This window comes from Branchiostoma floridae, chromosome 16 (genome assembly GCF_000003815.2).
Source record: "Branchiostoma floridae strain S238N-H82 chromosome 16, Bfl_VNyyK, whole genome shotgun sequence".
NCBI classification, from domain to species: Eukaryota; Metazoa; Chordata; class Leptocardii; order Amphioxiformes; family Branchiostomatidae; genus Branchiostoma; species Branchiostoma floridae.
The window spans coordinates 16,049,387-16,058,699 of NC_049994.1; the positions used below are offsets into that span (position 1 = coordinate 16,049,387).

General features: G+C 43.6%; 1 protein-coding gene and 1 long non-coding RNA gene across 2 annotated transcripts in view; both read left to right on the forward strand.

Annotated features, from left to right (window-relative positions):
* The first annotated feature begins 5,156 nt into the window (after nt 1–5,156).
* On the forward strand, nt 5,157–8,426 carry LOC118403870. The gene is made up of 3 exons (XR_004829705.1): nt 5,157–6,249; nt 7,162–7,288; nt 8,351–8,426. It is a non-coding gene; the product is annotated as an uncharacterized LOC118403870 (long non-coding RNA).
* LOC118403847 overlaps nt 8,421–9,313 on the forward strand; it is a 9,217-nt gene continuing 8,324 nt past the window's right edge. Inside the window, exon 1 of the mRNA XM_035802703.1 lies at nt 8,421–8,426. The gene's annotated coding sequence lies outside the window, so the exon portion shown is untranslated. The remainder of the gene's footprint in view (nt 8,427–9,313) is intronic.

Here is a 9,313-nt window from a genome sequence, read left to right on the forward strand (position 1 = left end):
GGTGAACAAGCGTCATAACCCATTTCGTAGTATGTATTATGAACTTATAACTAAGACGAATCGTTAAAACAGTGCAGTGCTAAATGAAGTAATGAGTTAAATGTTGAAAACAAGGTACTAAATCACTGAAAATAACTGAACCCTAACATCTGCTTGGAGATCATTGGACCAATATCATATCATACAAGTAGTGCCAATATTTTCTAATATTGTCATAAAGGTGTGCGTTCGATAAACATGTACGTCTTTACCCTTGTTCTGCCATTGTTATGCCAGTGCCCCCCCCCCCCTCCCCCTACCCCAAACCCTTTAAGATACAGGTCCCACATATAGGCATTACATATATGCATCCCGAACGCACAATCAAAGCTAAGGGCACAACCCTCCGTACGTGCAAATACGTGCTGCCTAAGTGCCAAAACGTGGGCAATCTTTTGGGATCCGTAAGTGGTATGTACCGCCTCCGTACGAACTGGTAGGAAATCCGACGAATTTGGGAGCACGCAGACACGCCGTGGAACTTTACGTGCAGGCAAAACTTCGTGTGCCATCGGGCTGCGGATTCGCCCCCTGTACGTGCCAGTACGGGCGAGGCGCCTGTTCTGTACAGCCTGAACGTTGTCAGAAATACGTGGCGGACGTGGACTCAAAACAAAAACAAACGTACGGACAAATTGCACGTACTTAGCTTTAAAAAATCAAACAAACATCAGTGCGGTTGGCAGTTAATCATATCAACTGCAGCACAAACGCTTAATTATACTAACTAATAGCTATATAGGTGCGACAATATCTGGTCTAAGATAGGTACAATCATGCCATTAAAACATTCCAGCCTTCCACCACATAAATCATGTGGGGTAATGGGTCGGACAAATTGGTTAAGTCGGCGTGCGTGCATGACGACATGAAGGCTTGCACCCTCCGGCATTGCCGCCATTTTGACAGGCAATAGTCTAGATAATTAGTCGGCGACAACACCCCACCTTCTCCCGGCCACAACAAAACTCTGGAACTCACTACCTCAGCACATAAGACTGGTATTCAGCCGTAATATCGCTCCCGAGTTTCTTCTGTCCTCTTCGTAATTACGAAGAGGAGAGACTCGGGAGCGATATTACGGCAGAATACCAGGCTATCAGCACATAGTGAAGGTCTACATGCTCTTTTCCGTAAGGCGTAGGCACCCTATCTGTATTTTCCGTAATTTGTATGGAAAACCATCTTATCTAGTACGTAATTCGTAGCGAGTCAACCAAATATAGCGTAATTGCCTTCCTTGATTTTGCGTAATACGTAGGGGCTTCTTCTGAATTCAGCGTAAATCGTTGTCGGGACCCCCCATGCGGACCCTCCATAGTGACACTTAGGGACAGACAAAAGTTTAAGACCAGCAACAACAACCATTTCAGCGACCTAAGTCAGCGCCCTTAAGGATAGCTAGCTACTAAAGCTGAAGTTTTCCTCAAAGAAAACAACAAAACAAATTGAGTAGCGCGGCATGTTGATGGACCGGTTCGTCAGCAGGAGGATGACGCCAGGTCACGTGATCATCGTGACGCACCATGCATGTCACTGAATGCTAACGATATCTTGGGCGTTAGACCTAAGTACTGTACGTAGTTCGTGCGTTAGTTAGTTATATTTCAGCCATACCATAGGTATGGTGAAATATATTGTATTCGTAATGTTTCTTTCTTTCTTTCTTTCTCCTGTCAAATCTTCAAATCGAATCAACTCCGCCATTTTTTAACCGATTGACTTGAAATTTGGCACAAAGGTAGAGTAAGCCAATACCCTCAGGTGTATTTTTCATTTTTTTCATATCTGCCTTTAAAATGATTTTATTGAGGTTTTTGTCATTTTTTACGTATATTTCGGGCTCCTGTACCCTGGTATTACAGCCGAATGACATGAAATTTGGTACAGAGGTGCCTTGATCATATGCTCACCTAGATTCAATAACAGTTTTGGCATACGGTACAACAAAATGCTTAATTTTGCGATTTTTTGCCATTTTTTGACCAAAAAAGGAAATTTTTGGCTCCTGTAGCCCCGTTTTACAACAAAATGATCTGAAATTTGGTATAAAAGTGCCCTTCAATTATATGCACATAAATTCAATAAAAGTTTTCCCATACGGTACAACAAAATACTTAATTTTGCGATTTTTGGCCATTTATTTTACCAAAAAAGGACATTTTTGGCTCCTATAGCCTCGTTTTACAACCAAATGATCTGAAATTTGGTATAAAAGTGCCCTTCAATTATATGCACATAAATTCAATAAAAGTTTTCCCATACGGTACAACAAAATGCTTAATTTTGCGATTTTATGGCCATTTTTTGACAAAATTTGGACATTTTTGGCTCCTGTTCCCTCGATTTACAACCTAATGACCCGTAAATTGGTAAAGGGGTGCTCTAGATATCTATTCAAATAACCCATGTATAATTTTTGGCACGGAACACTTTAAAATGATATATTTGGGATTTTTTTGGTCATTTTCCAATGGCCAAAGGGGTCAACGACCTCAAGGCCTATTGTTTCATGAGGGAGATGGCTGAAATATGCTGTATTTGCTCTCAAGCAAATGTCGGCCTTTCTAGTTAGTTAGTAAGTACGTTCCTGTTCCCGTGACCCTTATTGGACCTCGGGGAAGAGCTACGAAGGCTTGCAGGGAATTCTAGTAAAGATAACGGATATTAATTGATTGGTTAATTGGTTGACTGATCGACTGATAGTTTGATTGATCGATCGTTGATTAATTTATTGATATCCGTGCTTGTTCCGTGTGTACTTTATTACAGATAATCTTTATTGACACGACAAAAGTACAGCGACTTTCGTAAGGTCTACATGTATAACAACTACTTACAGTACAACTAAACACATATATATGGATATCTATAGGTATGGATACATCAACATAAAGGGTTTAGCATGTCATTTACACTATTGGTTCTACGGTATAAACAATCGTGGATATATTTGCCTACTTGTACACAATGTGGATTATCGCTTCCCAGAATGTACTTGAATTTATCTATCGAACAGAGAGTAGCAAAGTCTTTAGAGGAAGTGGAAAGTAATGTGAACAGCTCTTACATAACATTGATAGTAGTTGTTAATCATGACGGTAATACTGCTATGACTATATACGCTAACTTCCTAATCTTCAAACTTGTTTTGTATGTCGTTTCAGACATTTTGCTGCGTTTATGTTTATGTGCCAATTTACCTTATCACCCCTCGCCATGGCTATGTCTTTTTTAAAATCATAGGCACCTCTATATAATGTCCACGTGGACAGCAATGACGTCAGCCACAGTGGATCCACTGAAGAGCGGCTATGATGATGATGATAATGATGATGTCCATGCTAAGATACAATATTGTTTATGAAGTGAAATCCAAAGGTACATAAACGCAACATGTACATTTTCTCGTCTGTTTATTAAACATGTAAATTCTGTGACCACTTGTATCTCGAAGACGACTCAACATTTTTACTAGCTAGACGTTTCTATGTCAACCCGTCTTTGTGTCTGAAATATATAATAGACCCCTTTCTCGAGTTTCAATAAAATGACTGTCAATTTCAAGTGCTATTTGTTATAAGTTGTGGTGAGGTAACTACTGTAACTGTTAGCTACTTTCGCAGTTAGTTATAAGGGCGCAAGTACTTTATTAGATAACTCGCGTTATAAAAGAGAGAATGACTGGTTAACAGTGAAGAATCCCTAAACTTTGATCCAAAGATTTGCTTCAACCAGTATGGAACTTCATTGGTACATATACATGGCGTGAATCTAATACTTGTGGCATTTAAAAAAGGTGAACATTACTAGAGAAGAAACATGCAATTCAATGTCAAATTTACATACTTAGTAACTCATCAGGTCATAGTTATTGATAAGCACATCGTTCGTCGTCAGTTGTGCAAATTAGTCATGTATTTGTGCATTTATCTCCCTTTCTCAGGTACAAATCTCAAGTCACATGTATGAGAGTTATTATATTTCATGGAATACGGTGAATTTTCATTCATTATGCAAGTTAGGTCCTGATTTGCACATCTACGTTTTCAACGTCAGTGCTTCAGGTTCTGTTTCTGTATCTGTATCCGTATCTGTATCTATATAGCCGGTATAACCGCCATTCGGCGCAACACACCAGCTTTGCAGGCACACGGCGCGGCAGCAGCTGGTTATATTACACAGAACGACCCGTCACACCTAGCTTTTGCAAATCCTTCTGCCAGCGCTCTTTAAAACTATCCAGAGAATATACTCCTACTGTGCTTGGTGATAACAAGATGGTTGGCCTTGGACATTTTGCCTCAAGCCAAATGAAGAGACAGGTTAATAACAGGTTAAGCTAAGGGCACAACCCACAGCTTACAGTAGGTACAAATACGTGCAGTACGTGCCAAAACGAAGGCGATCTTTAGGGATCCGTAAGTGTTAAGTACCGCCTCCGTACGAACTCGTAGGGAATCCGACGGATTTTGGAGCACGTAGACACGCCGTAGAACTTTACGTGCAGGCAAAACGTTGTGTGCCATCGTTTTCATAAATACGTGACCTCTGAAAAAAAAAACGTACGGACAAAATGCCCTTAGCTTAAAGCTAGGGGCACAACCCGCCGTACTTGCAAGTGCGTGCTGTCTACGTGCCAAAACATGGGCAATCTTTTGCTATCCGTAAGTGGTAAGTGCCGTCTCCGTACGAACACGTGGCGAATCCCACCGATTTGGGAGCACGCAGACACGCCGTAGAAATTTAAGTGCATGCAGAACTTTCTCTGCGTTCGGGCTGCGGATTCGCCCTCCGTACGTGCCAGTACGGGCGACGCACCTACCATGTACAGACTGAACGTTTTCAGGAATACGTGGCGGACGTGGCCTCCACAATAAACGTACGGACAAATTGCACGTACGGCGGGTTGTGCCCCAGGCTTTAGGTAGCATCTACAGACCACGCCTGTCAGGTTAACCGGTTAGACAGCATCGACAAATTACGTGTGACCCTGGGAAGGTTAGCGCGACAAGTTTGAAGATCTCTGACGCTGCCACCAACTTTGAGCTGCAACTTTGCCTCACAGGTGGGAACATCTTTACCGTACAGATTCTGAAGGAATGAAGGATGTCTTCCGTCGCTGTGAACAGGGTTTGAAAAGCCTCAAAGCATGCAAGTTATCACACATATATATGTAGCTATTGTTTTAGAGAGCATGTACTCATGTCTTCTCTGCTGATTATATACAAAACGACCAAAACGCTACCCTCAGGGGATTCTTGTGGTTTTCAGCATGTACATATGTCGATTCCGGTGTTGTGTATTTGAGGGAGAATACGTTATCTTTTGTGTCAAGCGGAGGTTCCAATTGCTGTAGTTCAGCATCACAATATGGCTGAAAATACGAAGTTTGGGTTGTTTAACACTTACTAACTTGTGTTGACACAATCTCTCGCTGGCTGGGGTAAATGAGGGGGCGGTAACTGTAGGGCTAGCAGCGCGATTTAGTCAAGCTAGGATTATTATTTACGACTTAGTTGAGCCAGACGGTCCTCAGACCAACTACGATGTACTTTCTGGCCGTATCGGATCCAGTTCTGTGAGCTACGTCGTAGAAAGCGCAAGTACGTACGTCGTAGTTGAATTTTGACTGGTACAGAAAACCATGATCCAGTTCGGTGAGCTAAGTCGTAGAAAGCGTCATTACGTCGTAGTTGAATTTTGACTGGTAATGTTTTTTTTAGTGACAGTGACAGTCAGACTTCAAACCTGTCGGAACAGCCATAGATGTAACTTCAATTTTCATTGAATAAAAACACTGTTAGACATGCATTAAAGGTTTAGAACTCCATCCTGGGATTTATCAAAGTTATATTCTTCAAGCAGATTTTTAATGATCCGAGGCCGCACTAATTATAGGGTAAGGACGAGGTGATTACACGTAGAAGTCACATCTTTTGTCTCTTGTAGGGGGTTTCTTGGATGGAGTGCCTTCTGTGATGTCCCCCTTAATAGGACATAGAGGCGGGGACTAAGGCTACTTTTCTGGTTGGACGAGTTGTGGTACATTGTCCTATGGTCCAACCTGAGGCTCGAGTGTGAATGTACCTCATTTTAATCCAGACATTCTATCGCTTGGGTGGTTTGATTCTTACTTCTTCTTTGATACAGTCGTATGTGAGACACACAAGAATTCAGAAGAACTGCGTGGGTCTGCGCTTGCTTTTTGTAAGTAACATATATAATCTGGGCCATTCATTTTACATTTTTGCCTTCGCCGAGAAGGCTATGGAAACGGTTGAGCTAGGAATTTTGGGGACTTTATCTTGTTCTCAGTGTAGCGTATTCAGGGGGAGAATACGATAACGTTATGTGTCAAGGTGATGTACAAATTGGTGGGGTAAGACGTTGTAGTCCAACTATGTCGCAGTATGGATGAGATTACGCCGTTCTGGTTATTACTAGCCCGTGTTTACACAATCTTTTGCTGACTGCGGTTAATGAGGGGGCGGTAACTGTCGGGCTAGGAGAGTGATTTTAGCCAGGCTATGGCTATCACGACGTTGTTGAGTCAGACCGTACTTCAGGCACGTACTTGGACCGAAAGTCAAGTCGTATTGGAGCTCGTTGTGTGAACTACACCGGAGGTCACCAAAATGCGTCGTGCCCTGTCAAACTATGCTGTAGTTTAGTGTAGTGTAATTGGCTGAAGTACGGCGTAGTTGAATGTTGACCTGAATAGAAAACCATATACGCCGTAGAAAGCGTAATTACGTAAGTACGCCGTAGTTGAATGTTGACCTGAATAGAAAACCATATACGCCGTAGAAAGCGTAATTACGTAAGTACGTCGTAGTTGAATGTTGACTGGTATAGAAAACCATATACGTTTATTTCCCTCGGTGGAAATATATACATCGAAGACGGCCACGAGATTTGCTTTGCGGTAAAAGATCAGCGCTAGGGGGTCGAGTTATTCATTCAATAACTAAAAGGTAGTGGATACTACAGAAACGTCCCCCCGTTTCCAAAATCTGCCAGTTGCTTATACATTGTATATATCTTACCTTAGACCTTAGGTCCGTCTATGCCTACATTGTTATGCTTTACTTATATTCAAAGAAGTATGTCTTATTCAAGATCTGAATATATTGAGTCGAGGGAAAAGACCATGACGTCATCACGTCGCGATGTCTCTGTGCTCCTTCCGTTCCATGATGCGGACCAAGAGAAGGCTGAGGAGTTACGTAGATGCCCGGATGTACAGGTACGTGAGCCGGGAGGTGTGTGTGTTTGGGCGGGAGTGCTGTGCGTGGTTCAGGTACCAAAGCTGGCCAATTCCACTACTCCCCAGGCAGAGGTTCGTTTCCGACTGTCTTTGATGTATTTCAGGCGTTTAGTCGGGCTTTCTATCTTGTGCCCTTTAGCGCGCATGAAGAAAACGTTTGAGCTGCAATTCACCGGAATGCAAATGTGACCAGTGCTGTCCCTACATTACGTCACGTGAAAATTAACGCCTCGTAACAATTAAGGGTTAATGACCTGGCCTGAGGTGTATACGGTGCCATAATTCACATGTGCCACATTGTCATATGTCTAGCTGTGACGACTCAGCTCCGTACCTGGCGGCCGTTATAGTGGAAAAGTTTATTGCAGATTCTTGCCCGAGGATTAATTGCATGTGACAATGTAACATGAAAGGGGACAGACAAAGAAATACTGTAGAACTTAGAACATGTCTACAAGCTGTAGTCTAAAAGCTATCTGAAACTGTGGCTTGTTGGTTTATATATTATATCAGTATCATATCATATCATATCATATCATATCATATCATATCATATCATATTACATCATATCATATCATATCATATCATATCATATCATATCATATTATATAGTAGTGCATAAACGAGATGCGTGGATAACATCTTACCACCACTACCTGCACCTACGTAATGTCACTGTTTGTGATCAATTCCTCCTATGATTCCCTATGTTTTGTTCGAATGCGCGCCAGCGTGGACTAGTCCACTTACAAATAGGGGTGGCGCGAATTATATTTTCTGTCCTTCTTGGTCACAGATTAAGAGGTTATGTCAGTTTTATTCAAAGAAGAACTGTGCTACAAATGTTGGTAAGAAAAGAGCCTACTCCCCTGCATGATGGTATCGTCAAAGTGGTCATTAATTAGGCTATTTAGCAATATAATGACCGTGAATGACGTGTCATAACCAACATGAAATGCTGCCCTGATTGGTCGACGTCGCCTGGCTTTATGATAATGTAGCTGTGTGAAGATTCTAACCACTACCCAATCATTCATTAGGTGAAGGAAGTCATCTTCAGCAATATTGAAGACAATGAGACGCTCCTGGAGTACACCGAACGAGTGAAAAAGGTTGGTAAAAGTTATTTTTATTTTCTATTGTTATAATTGTTATTGGGTAGGCCGACTACTCTCTCTTCGCAGCCTTCGCTTCTTTACCCACTCCAGCCCTTTACCCGCTCCAGCCACTTTACCCGCTCCAGCCACTTTACCCGCCCCAGCCCATCGGCCACCTTACCCGCTCCGGCCACTTTACCCGCTCCAGCCCTTGACCCGCTCCAGCCACTTTACCCGCTCCAGCCACTTTACCTGCTCCAGCCACTTTACTCGCTCCAGCCACTTTACCCGCTCCAGCCCCTTTACCCGCTCCAGCCACTTTACCTGCTCCAGCCACTTTACCCGCTCCAGCCCTTAACCTGCTCCAGCCACTTTACCCGCTCCAGCCGCTTTACCCGCTCCAGTCCCTTTACCCGCTCCAGCCACTTTACCTGCTCCAGCCACTTTACTCGCTCCAGCCACTTTACCCACTCCAGCCCCTTTACCCGCTCCAGCCACTTTACCCGCTCCAGCCACTTTACCCACTCCAGCCACTTTACTCGCTCCAGCCACTTTACCCGCTCCAGCCACCTTACCAGCTCCAGCCACTTTATCTGCTCCAGCCCTTAACCCGCTCCAGCCACTTTACCTGCTCCAGCCACTTTACTCGCTCCAGCCACTTTACCCGCTCCAGCCCCTTTACCCGCTCCAGCCACTTTACCTGCTCCAGCCACTTTACTCGCTCCAGCCACTTTACCCGCTCCAGCCCATCGGCCACCTTACCCGCTCCGGCCACTTTACCCGCTCCAGCCCTTGACCCGCTCCAGCCACTTTACCCGCTCCAGTCCCTTTACCCGCTCCAGCCACTTTACCTGCTCCAGCCACTTTACCCGCTCCAGCCACTTACCTGCTCCAGCCACTTACCCG